At 39.5% G+C, this 15814-nt stretch overlaps 1 protein-coding gene across 13 annotated transcripts in view; it reads right to left on the bottom strand.

Annotated features, from left to right (window-relative positions):
• The window catches only part of NR2C2 (nuclear receptor subfamily 2 group C member 2), an 82264-nt gene that overhangs the window by 48316 nt on the left and 18134 nt on the right, over positions 1-15814 (bottom strand). Inside the window, exon 4 of one of the 13 annotated variants that reach the window (XM_032458702.1) lies at positions 8075-8167. The exons of the other annotated variants lie outside the window; for them this stretch is intronic. The gene's annotated coding sequence lies outside the window, so the exon portion shown is untranslated. The remainder of the gene's footprint in view (positions 1-8074; positions 8168-15814) is intronic. 13 annotated transcript variants of the gene reach the window in all.

Below are 15814 nucleotides of genomic sequence, written 5' to 3' on the forward strand. Positions count from 1 at the left end.
TAATTTGCTAGGTGCTAAGAATAGCAATCGACACTAAACTGATTTCCTTCACATACATAATAGGCATCTAAACCCACTGCTATTTTACCAACTGCTCTAAAAACAAGTGCCTGTGAAACACGCTGCATTACAAGGAGGCTTCCCTCCAGAAACAGAAAGAATGAGAACAGCTTTCAAAATTAGTCTTGTTTTTCTTCAGGACACTACACTTACCATGCCAATGGCTCTCTGCAGCTTTATTTACATTTTTCCTCAGCAACCTTCCCGGCCAGAGAGTCCAACCAAAACAGCCAAGGGTTGGTGGGGGAACTCATCTGCCAGTGCAGATCCCTCCACCAAGACCAGGCGGAGCTGCGTAGAGATGCCCTTTCTGTGACCCTGCTCTGCTGAAGGTCAGGTACACCATCACTCTCTGTAACTAAGGAAGCAAACTGACATGTTCCTGCTGTTCCACCAGCTGCTGAAGCAGTTTGTCTAATAACGTGATTAATTGTTTCTAGGGAAGATGTACTTTGCTTTACGAAGTTCTCCCTTCATTTAGATTGTTGCCTTTGCTAAATGCCACCCTCCCCACAACCCCCTCCAGACCACCTTTCCTGAATGAGAGCTCAGAAGAATGTTACCATGGTGTCCCACCAACTCAAAACAGTTTTAAAACTACAAGGAGTAAAGGGAAGATTTGGAGAACTCAGAAGTACCACATTCTGCATACAGCATTTTCAACTTCACAGGACATTAAGACAGTATTTTTAAAGGTATGGGGTCTTCGCAAGTTTCTTGTTCATTCAAAGGGAAGGCAACAGCATAACAGTCTGCATTACATTGAAAAACCATAAGAATAACAGCGCTGGGCTCATTTAACCAACATCTGACTACCTCCACCCAACCAGTGCCAGGCATGTGACTACTGCTCAGGTCTGAGCTCTAGCCGCCCAAGCCTCCTATTGTAGTGAGCGCGAGTGAGAGACAGGAACAGGCTTCTAATGCAAGCCTCCCACCACCCTCTTCCCCAAGGCCACAGAGGAAAGGGAGCTCCTGAGGGAGGTCACAGAAAGTTAGGAGGTGGAGCTGGAACAGCAGATTCTCTGGCCGGGGGCTAAGAGCACTTGGCCCTAAGCCAAGCTGTAGTCTGCATCTGACACGGAGACTCACTACCTCATTAAGGCTCCCACAAACAACTACATCAAGTGAATCCTGATCACTTGTCAAAAACCAAACCAAACAAATGAAGGCCTGGGGGAAGGCTAGGAAGAAGGTGATTTTAGGGAAATTTACTTTTATATAGGATGGGAGGAGGGGATTAAAAAAGGAAGGAAATTAAAAAAAAAATAAGTTCACATCACTGTGATAAATAATGAACACAAGTCTGTATGCTAACTTAAAACAATCTAAGGTAAAAGCATATGCCATCCATTTTCCAGATTCTAGCACAAACCTAGGCACCACAACCCAAAAGGGAAAAAGTAATCAAGGGGAAGAAAAGATGATTCTCCTTTTTTAAAGGGGAGACTAAAAGTCTTTCCACTTCAACAACTATTTAAAGTTCTAAGAAACACTCTATTCACTAAGTACAGTCAATAAATGACACGTCAAGGAAAGATTAATCCCAGGAAGCAAAAAGCTGAAAGGCCTAACTGTTGAGATCAACCAGTCTGCTCTCTCATCAAAAAAACTTGCTCATGCCCTCTGACCCGGCAACGCTACTTCCAGGAGCCCACCTTACACAAATCGCCCGAAGAACAGAAATGGCTTTATTCGTGTGTAGTCCTAAATTCTTTTCCTAGGTAATGCAGGAATTCCTCTCGGGCTCAGATGAGGCAGAGCCCGCCTCCAACTGCAGAGGCAGGAAATGCCAGATAGTCGCAGGTCTGGCCTCCCCTGGAGGAGGGCAGGGGTCAATCAGACATGGCAGGAGCCCGGGTCTGGCCTTGGGGTGGTGCGCAGCCACGGCCTTAGACCGGCTCTTCCATGAGCTCTGGGTGTAGCTCCTAGCTGCAAAGCTACTTCTCCAGTCCTCCGGTAATTCTGTCAAGTTATCCATCCATCCTCATTTATATTTTAATGTTTTTTAAAGAATCTAATTTCTGTTTAAATCAGCAAGAGGTGGTTTCTGTTGCTATTTGCTATTAGACCCCTTCATCACTGGTAAAGCATGAATATATTTATCAGTGTTAATTCATAATACAAAAAGGTCAGAAGCAACTTAAATGTCCCCAACTAGGAGACAGGTTAGTAAATTATACTATGCTCCACTGATACAAAATTATGTAGCTATGAAAAATGATGGTCATTGCAGCCTATGTAGTGACCAATAGAAAGGATAATGACATTCAGTCTGTGAAATTAACATTCTGTGAAATCAAAAGACACAAAGTTGTATGCACAGGGTAATTACAACTGGATGACATGTGTATGAAAAAAAAAAAGGACCAAAAAAGAGTAAGTTTATTTATTCAATAAAGAAATCTTAACACTGAGTGCTTACTATGTTCCAGACATTGTGTTTTAGATACTGGAAAAACAACAGTGAATGAAACAAAGTTCCTGCCTCCCTGGAATTTACATTCTACGTGATAAACAAGTATACATGTTTGTCAGGTTTTACGGAGGAAAGTTAAGAGTAAGGAAGACACAGTGACAGAGTCACTGGTGGAACGGTTGTTATTTTACATGGGGAGGTGACAAAGTACTAAAATGATAGTGACAGATGTGTCAAAATGGTGGAAATATGATTTTCTTCTCTTTTTCAAAATTTCCAGAACGTTGTATCACTTTTATAATCAATTAAAAAAAAAAAACCTGTTTCCAAAACAAAGAACTGTCACTGAAGATATTTTAAAATTAGGCTATACATTTCTGCAACTACAATCTAGACAGAAACACCTTGGTGGGCAGTTTGTTACTTGCAAACACACTTAGATACAATGCCAGATCCGGTTTGGGTGGCTTGGGACAAGTCCCTTAATTGTTCTAAGCCTCTGTTTACTCATTTGTAAAATTGAGGTTAATACCACTTTCATCACAGGATATTGGAAGGACTAAATGAGGCAATAAGTGCCAAGCGTGACGTGTTATATAAACTTAGAGCATTCCTATACAATTGCTCTGAGGAAATCAAGTTCAGTGTTAAAACTACTGATCTTGAGTTAGATGTTATTTCTTCCTATAAAAAATGTTTAGCTTTTTGTTTTTTGTTTTTTTTCTGGGTAGACAAAAAAAATTTCTAATCCACTATTCTGGGACCAATAAAAGGGTGTCATATCCAAAGCCCTTTTTAAGTATGAGACATTAAAGGTATAAACCTTAAATGCAGTGAGAGTTTAAGAAAGGAGATGTCCTCACTGACAGATCGTCACCATTCATTCTGTTACAGACAAACCAGAGGAAATTATTTTGACACAATCCTTCTACGTAAGGCTCAGCTCTTTCACAAGACATTATACTTCCTCACTTCCTGTGTAACTCTTTTTCTCCTACCATATTACAAACAAATAGGTCTAGTCTTATTCTAAACTAACTTTATTCCAAATCTGCTCTCTATATTTCACCTACAAAATAGCTTCATCTTACTACTGTTGTCATAGCTCACGTGCAACCACCTGACTTCTCCATTACATCTTCCATGACAGCTGTGCCCAGGCATTTACACAAAATACACATTACTTTATAATAAACTGCTTTCCTTTTATTTCTCCTAAATAGTTATTGTATTAGTGATGTTTCTGAAGTTATTTGTGCATGAATGGTTATATTTCCTATGAATATCTTTCTAGTATAGCAAAAGGGTCATTAAAAAATACTGCAGTAAGTAGGAGCACTGGGTCTGAAAGGAACTGAAAACCCCTAGAAGGAAGGGTCACACGGTACGTACTCACTGAATGCTTCCTGAATTAACAACTGAGCTTATCAGTGGCCCAGGTACTTCTTGCATGTAAGGCTAAATGACTACGAAAAAACTGTTAAAAACAAAAAAGGAAAAGAAAGAAAAAGAGAAAAACTCTGAAGATAAAATTCCACCCAGATAGCTTTCAATCCAGCAATCCTATTTGAAGTCTAGAGAAATACACCCAACATGTGAGCCCAGGAGGTGTCACATTCAAAGATGTTTGTTGTAGCACTATTTATGTTTGAGAAAATGCGGAAACAACTTAAATGTGCTTCTAAGTAGAGTGACTAAATAAATGTAGCTCTAATATATGCAATACTATGATAGTAAAAAGAATTATATATATATCATTACATCTGAGACAAAGTAAAACAGGCAACTTGCAGAACATCCTATCTATCTAGTGTGATTCCATTTACTTTAAAGTAGAAAACCTACATATTTCTATAGTTACAAATGTATGAACACAAATACTTAGGAAAAAAGTCCAGAAGGTAACACACCAAACTAAAAATAAATGAATTTCAAAAAATTAGAATCATATAGACCAGATTCTTACTATACTGTGATTAAGCTAAAAATAACAAAAGACAATCATAAATGTAAAGCCTAGAGCTATAAAACTTCTACAGAAAACACCAGAGAAAAACCTTTGTGATCTCAAGTTAGGTGAAGATTCTTAGATATGACATCAAAAGCGTAAGTCATAAAATAAAAAAAGCAAATTAGACTTCTTCAAAATAAAAAACTTCTCCAAGAGACATTGTTAAGAAAATAAAAAGATAAGCCTAGATCGGGAAAAAATATTTGGAAAACATATATCTGATAAAGGATATGTACCTAGAATATATATATAAAGAGCTCTCAAAACTCAATAATAAGAAAGCAAACAACTTAAAAAAAAACAGGCAAAAGATCTGGACAGACACTTCATCGAAGATGACATACGGATGGCAGGTAAGCACATGTGAAGCTGTAAACGCAGCCCTGGTAAAAGCAAGCAAGGAGAAAAGAGGGAGATGACACAAATAATGCAATACTAGCAATGAAAGGAGCTGTAACCAGAGGTGCTTCAAACATTAAAAATATAAAACACAGTTATTCTGAACAACTGTATGACAATAAATTTGAAAACTCAGATGTTGAAACAAAATTTTAGGAAAACATATAACTTATTGAAACTGAGTCATTACAAATAAACAATCTGAATAGTCCTTTAAATATAAAAGAAATTAAATCAGTAGCTAAAAATCTTTCCAAGCCCTAGTAGTTTTACTGGAGTTTTACAAGCATTCAAGAACCAAGTAATTCCAATTTTACATAAATTATTACAGAAAGTAGAAAAGGAGGGAACCGTCTTCCAATTCATTTTATGAAGCTAGCATAACCTTGCTACCAAAACTTAAGAAAATTTAAAGCCAGTCTTACTCATGAACACAGATGGAAAATTCCTAAACAAAATGTTATTTAGCAAACTGAATCTAAAATATGCCTGTGTAAATCATGATTAAGTTGAGATTAACCCCAGAATTAAGACAGGTTTAACATTACACATCAATCTGGGGAGAGGGTACAACTCAGTGGCAGAGCGCGTGCTCAGCATGCACGAGGTCCTGGGTTCAAACCTTAGTGCCTCCATTAAAAAATAATAAATAAGTAAACAAATAAACCTAATTGCCTCCCCCCAAAAACCCAAATCAATCTAATTCGCTGTATTAACTGATCAAAAGAGACAGATCATATGACTATCTCAGTAGATTTTTTAAAAAGTGATAAAAACCCAACATCTCTGGAGTATAACAACTTTTTTTTCCAACTAGGAACAGAAGAGACTGTCTTGCTGAAAGCATTGCTTTTAAGACGAGGAACAAGACAACCTTGCCTGCTTTCACAACTTCTATTCAACACTGTACTGGAGATTCTAGCCAAGAAAGAAAGGCAAGGAAAAAAAATCCAAATGAATACATAGTGAAATTATTAGAGTAAGAGATGGATTGCTGAATTTTAAAAAATCTGTAAACAAAATCACGTGCATTTCTATGTACCAGCAAGAGTTGGAAAACAAAATTTTATTATAGTATTTACAAATAGCATCATAGAACAAAGTATTGGGAAGCCAACCAAATGAAAGATATGCTATATTTTTGCAGAAAAAAATTAAAACTAAATAAATGGAAAGATTTGCTATGTTCATAAATTGGAAGACTCAATGTCATCAAGATATAAATTCTAAACTCATTCATAAAGTAAATGTAATTCCAATTTTAAAAAGCCAGCAGGTTTTTTTCTTTATGTATATATAACCTAATAAATTAATTTACAAATTTACACGGACGATGAAAGGACCAAGGATATTCCCAACACTCTTAAAGACAAAGAATAAAGTGAGGGAAATTTGGCCCTTATTATAAAACTTCATACAATACTTAAATGTCAATTCCAGGGGGTCCAAGGCCTAACTCTGAAAGGCAAAAACTCTCAATCTTAAGTAGACAATTTAACCATTGTGACTTTGGGGTAATGATGAATTTATTAAGACATAGACAGTGCAAACAAAAAAGGAAACAACTGAGGAATATAACATATTGTGAAAAGAATGAAAAGATAAACCATAAACTGAGAATATTTTCACAAAGCATATAACCAAAAGGGATTAACATCAAAAATACATAAAAGAACTTTTACTAATTAATGAGAAAAGACAAAACAAAAGTAAGTTTAAGAACACAGTTTCACAAAATGAGGCAGCCCATAAAAATAAAAAAGCATGCTCAATGTCACTAATAAATGAAGAAATGTAAATAAACCATACTGAGCAACAATTTCACATACACCTGATTGGCAAAAAACTAGAAAGTCAGGTCCTACTACACATTAGCGAGAACGTGGAGCATCGGTAATTCTCATCCAGCCAACGCTGATGGCAATGGATGGGGTAAAACCCTTTGCAAACAGTCTGGCGTTGAACATGAACATCCCGTTCAAGCAAGCCAGCCGGCTATCAGCCATGTAACTAGAGAAGCTCTTGCTCATGTACACTAGAGACATGTGTAAGAAGGTTTCCGGAAGTGCTGTTCCCAATCTCACCCTCACCCTGTCATCCCCCAAAGGGGGAGTGATAAACAGTCCAAATGTCCACCAGCAGCAGAAGAAATACATGAGACAGCCACACAATGGAACACTGTAGCTGTGCCTAGAGAGAAGGAAGCAATTGTAGATTCACACACCAACACGACCAAGTCTCAAAAACATACACTGAGCAAACGATACAACTAAGAGACGATGTACAAAAGAATTACTTTGATTTGAAGTTTAAAATTAGAAAAAATAATGGAGCAACATATATACAGGTGGTAAAGTCACAGAGAAAAGGAAATGGCTCCATAAAATTTAGGACAATGGTCACACACAGTTACTTCAGAATAGACTACACTTGACCCTTCATGTCAAAAAGAAACTAAGAAAGACAAAACACTGGAGCTAATTCAAGCCCTCTCCCTTGGTTCCTGACCTTTTCCCTGTCTCCACAGCACCCTCCCCACCCCAAACCAACCCATGTGCATAGCCGAGAGCCACAGGCTTGAGCCCCAACAGATAACTTACTCAATTCCATAGGGAAAATGAGTCAAACTAATCTATTTACTGAAAACTGAGGTTTATATCCTTGAAATGTGACATGCCAGACACATATCAAATATTAGAACTGGCAGGGTTTGGGTGCTTTGGCAGTGGCTGTTTGGTTAAAACTGATACGCAACGTTGCTAAAGTGAAGGGGAGAGTTGCGGGAAGGACATTCAGAACCCAGGCTCAGGATGTGCGACCGTGCCCCCTGGGAAGTGGAGTGCTGGGAGGCAGTGTCTCCCCATCTCTTTGAGGCCGCATGCTCACTCCTCTTTGCTTTTTTCTGTGTCTCGCCACTCTCCGCCTTCTCTCTGAGGACCGGCTTTCTCTCACTCCATGTTCCCCAGCAACCTGGGCTCATACCTGGCATCAGCTCAAGCCCAGACGCTGTATGATCCTCTAACCCCAGCGTCTACTGCCGCCCTTTACTGACCATGTATGTGCCAGCAGACATGTCATTTAACCCTCCCCTGAACCTCGGCTTCCTTAACTTTGGAAAGTGACAGCACCAGTTCACAGGTATTACGTTAAGATCAAGCAAGGCGATACACGGAGCTTAGCAGTACCTGGCGCACAGTAAGGGCTCAACAGGCATCGCTGTTAGCAAAGCACGCTCTGTTGCAAGATCATTTCTGGGATGTGAATTCGAGTCTACAAAGCTGTAAACAGAGAAATGATACCGTGAAACAGTTGAGATCATCCTGATTTGCAAGTGATTGCTCCCAACCCCTTAACACTTTGTATCAGAATGCAAAGCACACTGCCATTCACGCTCCCAGGAATTCAGTGTTGTGAGAGACGCCTGTTTGCACCAGGTTCTTCCTCTTGTCTCATTCTGGCCATGAGCTCTGTCTCGGAAAAGCTCATCGCATGGTTCTTCCCAGTCTATGCATTTATGCAGCAATTCAGCATCTTTAACCCTTCCTTATAGTCTCCCTCCACAAAGCTACTTTCACCTTATTTTTAAGACAAAATCCTGTATTTACTCTAATGTTTGATAATTTAACATCTTTTAAACTATATTAGCATTTTTATTAGGATTAATTATTATTTTTGTTAGAGCTCTGGGTGACCCTGAATGCTATTTTCCCATAAGCTCTGTTATTTTCAGTGTGTAGAACATAAGGTTTTTCAGAAATGCGTATTTCATGTAAGGACAGAAATGCTTGCTTTCCAATTGTTAAGAGTAGGAATCTTACCAGTTCAACTCAGTCTATTAGGGACATACTTTGGCTGAAGCCACTTCAGACCAAGGAGTGAGCGGGGGCAGTGTGGTATGGGCGTGGCCATGCAGGTGAATCCCACAGCAGGTACCACGGGCAGCAATGGTTTAAAAACAGGGAGTACCTCAAACTGCCCACCATCAGGGAGGAGAGTGTGGTCTGTCCGGTCAGGAACTCAGTGCAGCAGTCTGCACGATCAGGAGGCTCCTGGTTCAGCTCTCAAAGATGGGCCAATCTGCTCAAATTCTCCAATGGCTCCCAACATACACAGAATAAAATACAAATTCCTGCCACGGCCTATATAATCCACGGTCCGGCCTTACCTACCACCCTGCCCTCGTCTCCTACTGCCTCCCCTCTGGTTCCCTGCACCCCTGCCACACAGGCCTCTGCACCATCCCCCCACTGTGCCAGGCCTGCGCCCCTCTTCGCTTCCTGGAGCACACCCCACGCCCCGATGCTCACACCCGAGTCACTCTCTTACTGCGCTCAGGCCTCCATTTAAACGTTACCTTCTAACAGATGTCTTCCCTGCGTGCGCTCCCATCACCTCCTATCCTCACTTTCCCTTATAGTGCTTACTGCTCTTGACATTTTTCGTTTCTTTAGATGTTTGTTGTTTCCCAATAGAAGAGAAGCATCGTGTGAGCAGAGTATCTTAAAAATCAGAACAATCCTAACAGCCTGCACACAGTAAGCACGCCTTAAATACTTCCTGGTACGGTCAATGGCTGGGGTATTTACGGAGCACACTGAAGTCTATCAATGAACTACTTCAATTTGCTTTACCAGTAATACTTTCCCTGACTTCCAGTTAAATACAGCAAACACTCACATGCATTTATCACCTCTGCTCCTTTATCAGATCACATTTAAGCAAGAGTAAAGGATTTTAAAAAATGTATAGATGCACAAGGACAAAAAGAACAGTCAAGGAGATGACAGTGGATCACAAATACTAACACATTTTAGGAAGATGGAAAGCAGATGGTGGAGTGGAAGCTGACTCAGCAGGCTGAACAAAGCTGAACTCCAAGTGGCTAGAGGGGAATACTAATGACAAACAAGCTAATCCCCACCCCAGAGCCCTGGAAAGGCGCAGTACCAGATGCGGAGGTCCCACAGAAAGCTGGGCTGAGAGACAGGCTGAACACCTCGCCACCACGACCACACCTCCTCCTTCCCCTGCAGGGAAGGGGCAGCCTACAGGGCCCCAGACCAGACACATGAAACCATCTTCGCAGTGAGGAGGAAGCCCCCATTCTTCAGTTTGCAGAGGCAGATTAAGTACTGAAGGTGAACCTCAAACGCCAATCTTGCGCCACAGCCTTAAAATCAACAGCAACAAAAATATTGGCAACAATGCATATATCCCCAGACAGGAAACGGAACAATTCTTGCCCAGTGAAACTGAATGGCCACAGAAAAGAAACCTACAGCCAGTGACACCGTCCAAACAAAACGTGTTGGTGCCTATCTAATCACCCCAAAGTAAAATCAAACCAAAGTTGACAAAACTTACTTATGTTCGGAAAGTGTTTCTGTTTTCAGTTTTAAGTGCTCCATTTTTAAATATGAACCAACAGTAAGGAACATTAGCTACTTGAAGAAAGCTTCCACATGAAGAAAGCTTCCACATAAAACAAAAAAGAGCTTGGATAAAACAGCAACTATGTAAGAAGCAAACAAAAACTTAAAAAGAGCAAAAAACTGCAATGAACACCCTCACAGAAAGAGGACAAAGTATTGCATCCATGAGACAAGAAAACGTTGCCATAGGTTACGGGTGGCAGGGCCTGGGCGGAGGAGGGAGGGAAGAGCATGGCACCTGCCCAGGGGCTCCTGGCCACACCCGAGGGGCAGGGATGGAGGTGGGGGAACCCAAGAGACAAGGCTGTGGGCTAAACCTGCTCCTGCAAAAATAGAAACAAAGCCAAAAAGAGAAAGGATAATTCTTCAGACAAAAACAAAAACCACTCGGGAGTAAAGGAGCAACAGGCCAAAGTGGCTTACCTACCACTTCAAGACTAGAAGTTGCTACACTAGAACTAGAAACTAAAGGCTTACCTGCAGAAAACAACTGAAAGGCGGAGAGTCCCAGCCTCTGATGAAGCAGGAGAGAAAGAAGCCAAAGCACACCAAATCTTATCAGTAGTCCCTGTCACTTCTTGCACAACCCACAGGAATACTGTTGTCAGCTGTTTTGTAAACACAAATTTTTTAGTAGATCTTGAAACATTTTTAGGAAGGAGGGAATCCCACCACATCCCATTTTTCAAGCATCAATGCTCTCGTTTTTTGTTTTTGTTTGTTTGGAGAAGTGAACCATTTGCTGGTTGCTTGTTTTCAGTACAACCAGAAAGTAATGGAAACAGTTGGGTACTGAATGCGGGACGCTTTGTCTTGGGTGTCAGCTTAAAAGGTCACAGATAAGGGTGCTTTTCATGTCCTATCATATCAATCACGCTGAACCTGACAACTTTGAGTCGCAGTTGTGCATTTACTATTCCTTCAGCATTTCAAAATTAGTTCTGCTCTCTTGTTTTCAGTAAAACTGTTTGCTAGAGAAAACCACTCCTTGATCTTGGCTCTGCCTGTCCGAACTGCCTGCTCTCTGTAACATCTTTGGTCATGCTCGTCCAGTTTTCCTAGTAACTTTGTTAATGTGCTGCAAAAGACTGAAAATGTGAGTATGTATATATTAAATGTGAATTAGTGGGACTTATGATGTAACAGTTTATCAACATTTGAAGATACTGGTACTTGATATCTTCTTAAAAAAATTTCTTCCAAAGTTTAAGCGAGAATAACCGTTTAGAAAAAAACCTCACAACTGCATGGCTTTGTAAATGTTCAGAATGTACATTATAACAAATACAAATTGAAACATCTGCGTACTGATCCTCAAAAACAACCAATAAAATTTCAATTGAGAAAGGAAAGAAAAGTTGCTATAAAAGAAAAAAAAAGAGTTCCTAAAATGAAAAATAAGATAGCAAAAAGGAAAACAGTTGTAGAAACAAGAAGAGCAGGAGCTGGGTGGTTACTATGTGCCACAGTGCACACCTGCTACCAGCCAGGCCTTACCCACGGCGACTCTGAAGCCCCACAATGCTCCTCCACAGTAAGTACAGTCATTAACCCACTGGCCGGCTGGAGATGCTGGCACAGCAGGTGAAAGAACATGCTCAAGCAACTGGTAAGAGCTGAAGACAGGTCTAAGCCAGGAGATCTCCCTGAAAGTAGATGCAGCAGAGCTGGAAACAGGAGAGAAAAGATGAGGAAATGAAAGGATTAGTCCAAGAGCTCCAGGATCTAATTAATTAGGAATTCTGGAGAGAGACTGGAAAGGTACTGAGGGAAGAAATTATCAGAGAACTAGTCTAAAACAACTTCCTAGAACAGGGGGACATGAGTTTATAGACTGAAAAGACCCTCTGAGTGCCCGTACAATTTATGAAAAAATAAGCACTCTAAGAGACATTCCTGTTTCATTTCGTAACAGGGGTGAAGAGAAGATTTTAACAGTGGGTGTGGGGAGGGGGCAGCACAGGGGAAGGCAGTAAAGGCAGGAGAGAATGAGAGAAAAGGGCCTACGAGGACCAAGGTGTGAATGGCCTTCTCAAAGCTGGAAGGCAATAAAATGATGCCTCGATATTCTGAAGTAAAGTTATTTCCAATTTAGATTTCTATTCCCAAACTATCAATCATGTGGGTGTAAATAAAGACATGTTTAGATATGTAAGGTCTAAAAACAATTTGCCTCTGATGCACCCTTTCTTTGGAAACTATTGGAACATGTTATTTACTTTTTTTAAGGGAAAAAAACCAACAGGAACTCAAGGAAACAAAGAATCTAAAACAAGAGAGAAGTAAAGGATGATAGCTGCGCAGCAGGCTTACAGAGCAATCAGTACTGATTGGAGCAGGAGGTCAGAGGACTTTAGAAGGAATGTTTTCACAGGAAAATAACAAGAAACCGAAAATTCCTCTGATTTGTTTGTATGAAAAATAGTATTTAGAGGGTTCTATAACTATACTGGAGATACTGGGAAGTATCTGTGGTAGTATCCTAATTAGGTAATAGAACATTAACTTATGCAAAGAGGACTTAATTAATTTTATTGGAAGATAGAGGAGTGAGGCACTGAGTGAAAACTGCAGCTTCTGTCTACCTGCTAAGTCAGAACATGTCTAATGCCAGAAATGGAAGCAGAAATATTACAACTGATTTTGCAGAAATAAAAAGGATTGTAAGAGTACTGTGAGCAAATGTATGCCAACAAACTGGATAACCTAGATGAAATGTATAAACTCCTAGAAACATACAACCTACAAAGACTGAATCATGAAGAAACAGAAAATCTGAGTAGACCTGTAATGAGTAATCAATGCCCCACCCCCACCCCAAAAAGCCCTGGACAGCCCTAGTGAATTTTACCAAACATTTAAAGAATCAACACCCTCCTTCTCAAACTCTTCCAAAAAACTGAAGAGAAGGGAACACTCCCAAACTCATTCTATGAAGGCAGCATTGCCCTGATACCAGGCAGACAAAGACACTGCAAGAAAAGAATACTGGGTAACAGCATCCCTTAGGAACACCAATGCAAAATTCCTCAGCACAATACTAGCACACTGGTATCAGCCGCATATTAAAAAGATTATAAACCATGATCCAGTGCAGTCACTCCTGGAATGCAAGGATGGATCAACATACAAAAATCAATCCATGCAACACACCACAATAACAGAAAGAAAGGAGAAAAAAACACAAGGTCACCTCAACTGAAGGAGAAAAGGTATCTGACAAAATTCACACCCTTTCATGATTAAAAACCTTCAACACACCAGGAATAGAAGGAAACTATCTCAGGATAATAAAGGTCACATATGAAAAACCCACAGCTAACACTGCATTGTGATGAAAGACTGCAGTTTTCCTCTAAGATCAGGAGACAAGGATGACAAGGATTTCTTCTACGTCAACTTATGAGAAGTTCTAGCCAATTAGGCAAGAAAAATAAATGCAAGGCATCCAAATTGGAAAATAAGAAGTAAAACTATATCTATTCACAGAGGACACAATCATCCATGTAGGAAAATCAAAAAGAAGTAAAACTATATCTATTCACAGAGGACACAATCATCCATGTAGGAAAATCAAAGTACTCCACACACACACACACACACACACAAACGGTAACAACCGTTAGAATAAATAAATTCAGCAAAGTTGCAGGATACAAAATCAACACATAAAAATCAGCTGTACTTCTGCACAGTAACCATGAACAATGCTAAAAAAATTAAGTAAACAATTCCATTTATAAAAGCATTAAAAAGAATAAAATACTGCTGGAGTAGAGGGAAGGAGGGAATGGGTGTGAGTGTTTAACAGGCAGTTTCAGTTTGGGGGCATGAAAAGTTCCCAAGATGGGTAGTGGTGATGGTTACAGAACAATCTAGTTAATGCTACAGAACTGTACACTTAAAATGGTTATGATGGTAAATTTATTATTTTACCACAGTTAAAAAAAAATCTCTTTCAAAAACGGGTAATGTCTAACACTGATTTTTTTTTTTTAAAGGCAGGATAAAGATACTTTTAGACTAAAGGAGTTAAATGCCAGAATAAATCAAATTTAGAGACTTGAGGATAAGGGTGTGGGTGGTCAAGAGATTTCTGTTTTTTGTTTCAAACCAAACATAGTATTGGCCAACATTTAAATCTATGTATATGTACTACTTTGACAAGAAGATGAAAACTTAAATGCCAGTTTGTAAGAGGGCAGAATAACGAAACGTAATGAGTTAGTCTTTCCAGGACACTGGAAACCTGAAACCCGAGCAGTGACTTTGCTTTTTTACACTTGAGGATGGAGCCAATGCTGAGTTTTGTTCAAGAACTGGGAGAGCCCTATGTTTTTAACCATTCCCTTACATGGAAGCGTGAAGTTTTCTGCAATGGTGATGCAAGCCCCGATAAGAAAAGGAGGAAAGGGTCATAAGATTTTGGCTGTTTTCTCCGTGGTGACAGGATCTTCCAGTTCAAAGAGTATCTGTCGGCTGACAGCCACTCAGACAGCACAGGGCCCAGGGGAAAGCCTTGCCAAGATCTGCAAAGCCACATCACATCCACTGCGTAAACATGCGCACAACTTACCCTCTGGGTGTGAGTGGTCTCCTGCCAATCAGGAAGTGACTTAAAATGCTCCAATAACTTCTAAATTTCTCCTGACTTAAAACATCTTGTAGAGTTGGAAGTGTCTTTATTTCACTTAGGCAATTATGAAAAAACATACAGTATGTGTGTATATGTGTGCTTTAAATTTCCAGTTACACAGGGAAATTTTAAATGCTTAAAAAATATTGAAGCCCTTTAGAAAAATTTATTTCACATATGAAAAGCAAAACTAATGCTGTTAGATGTGATTCAACCTCCCACTGCTTCAGCTACAAATTCTCAACTGTCAACTATCCTTAAAAAAAAAATTAACCATATTTTTTCTTCATCAAGTTTCATAGTCAATTCCATAGCACACAGATTTAGCAGAAGCCTGGATTTAGCCATGCTTCTGACACTGTAACTATGGAAAGAATGAAATAGTTAAGTTTAATTTGTTTAAATAAGCATGTTACTGACTTTTAGAAGTTTTATAATTAAAATGTGGAAAGTAAAGATATTGAAAAAATAAACCTATTGTGATCATTCTGAAATGTACAGAAATATTTAATCACTATGTTGTGCACCTAGAACAGTGTTGTAGGCCAATTATACTTCAAAACACACACATACACACACAAACTCACAGAAAAAGAGATCAGATTTGTGGTTATCAGAGGCAGGGGTGAGGGTGATGGGAGGGGGAATGGGAGGAAAGCGGCCAAAAGGTACAAACTTCTGGTTGTAAGATAAAGAAGTACTGAGGACACAATGCACTGAGATGATTAATGTAATCAACACTGCTGCATGTTATATATGATAGTTTTTAAGTGGTAAATCCTAAGTTTTCATCACAATGAAAAAGTATTTTCTTTCTTTTTTAAAATTTTGTATCTATGTGAGATGATACTTGTAAT

This window comes from Camelus ferus, chromosome 17 (genome assembly GCF_009834535.1).
Source record: "Camelus ferus isolate YT-003-E chromosome 17, BCGSAC_Cfer_1.0, whole genome shotgun sequence".
NCBI lineage: Eukaryota > Metazoa > Chordata > Mammalia > Artiodactyla > Camelidae > Camelus > Camelus ferus.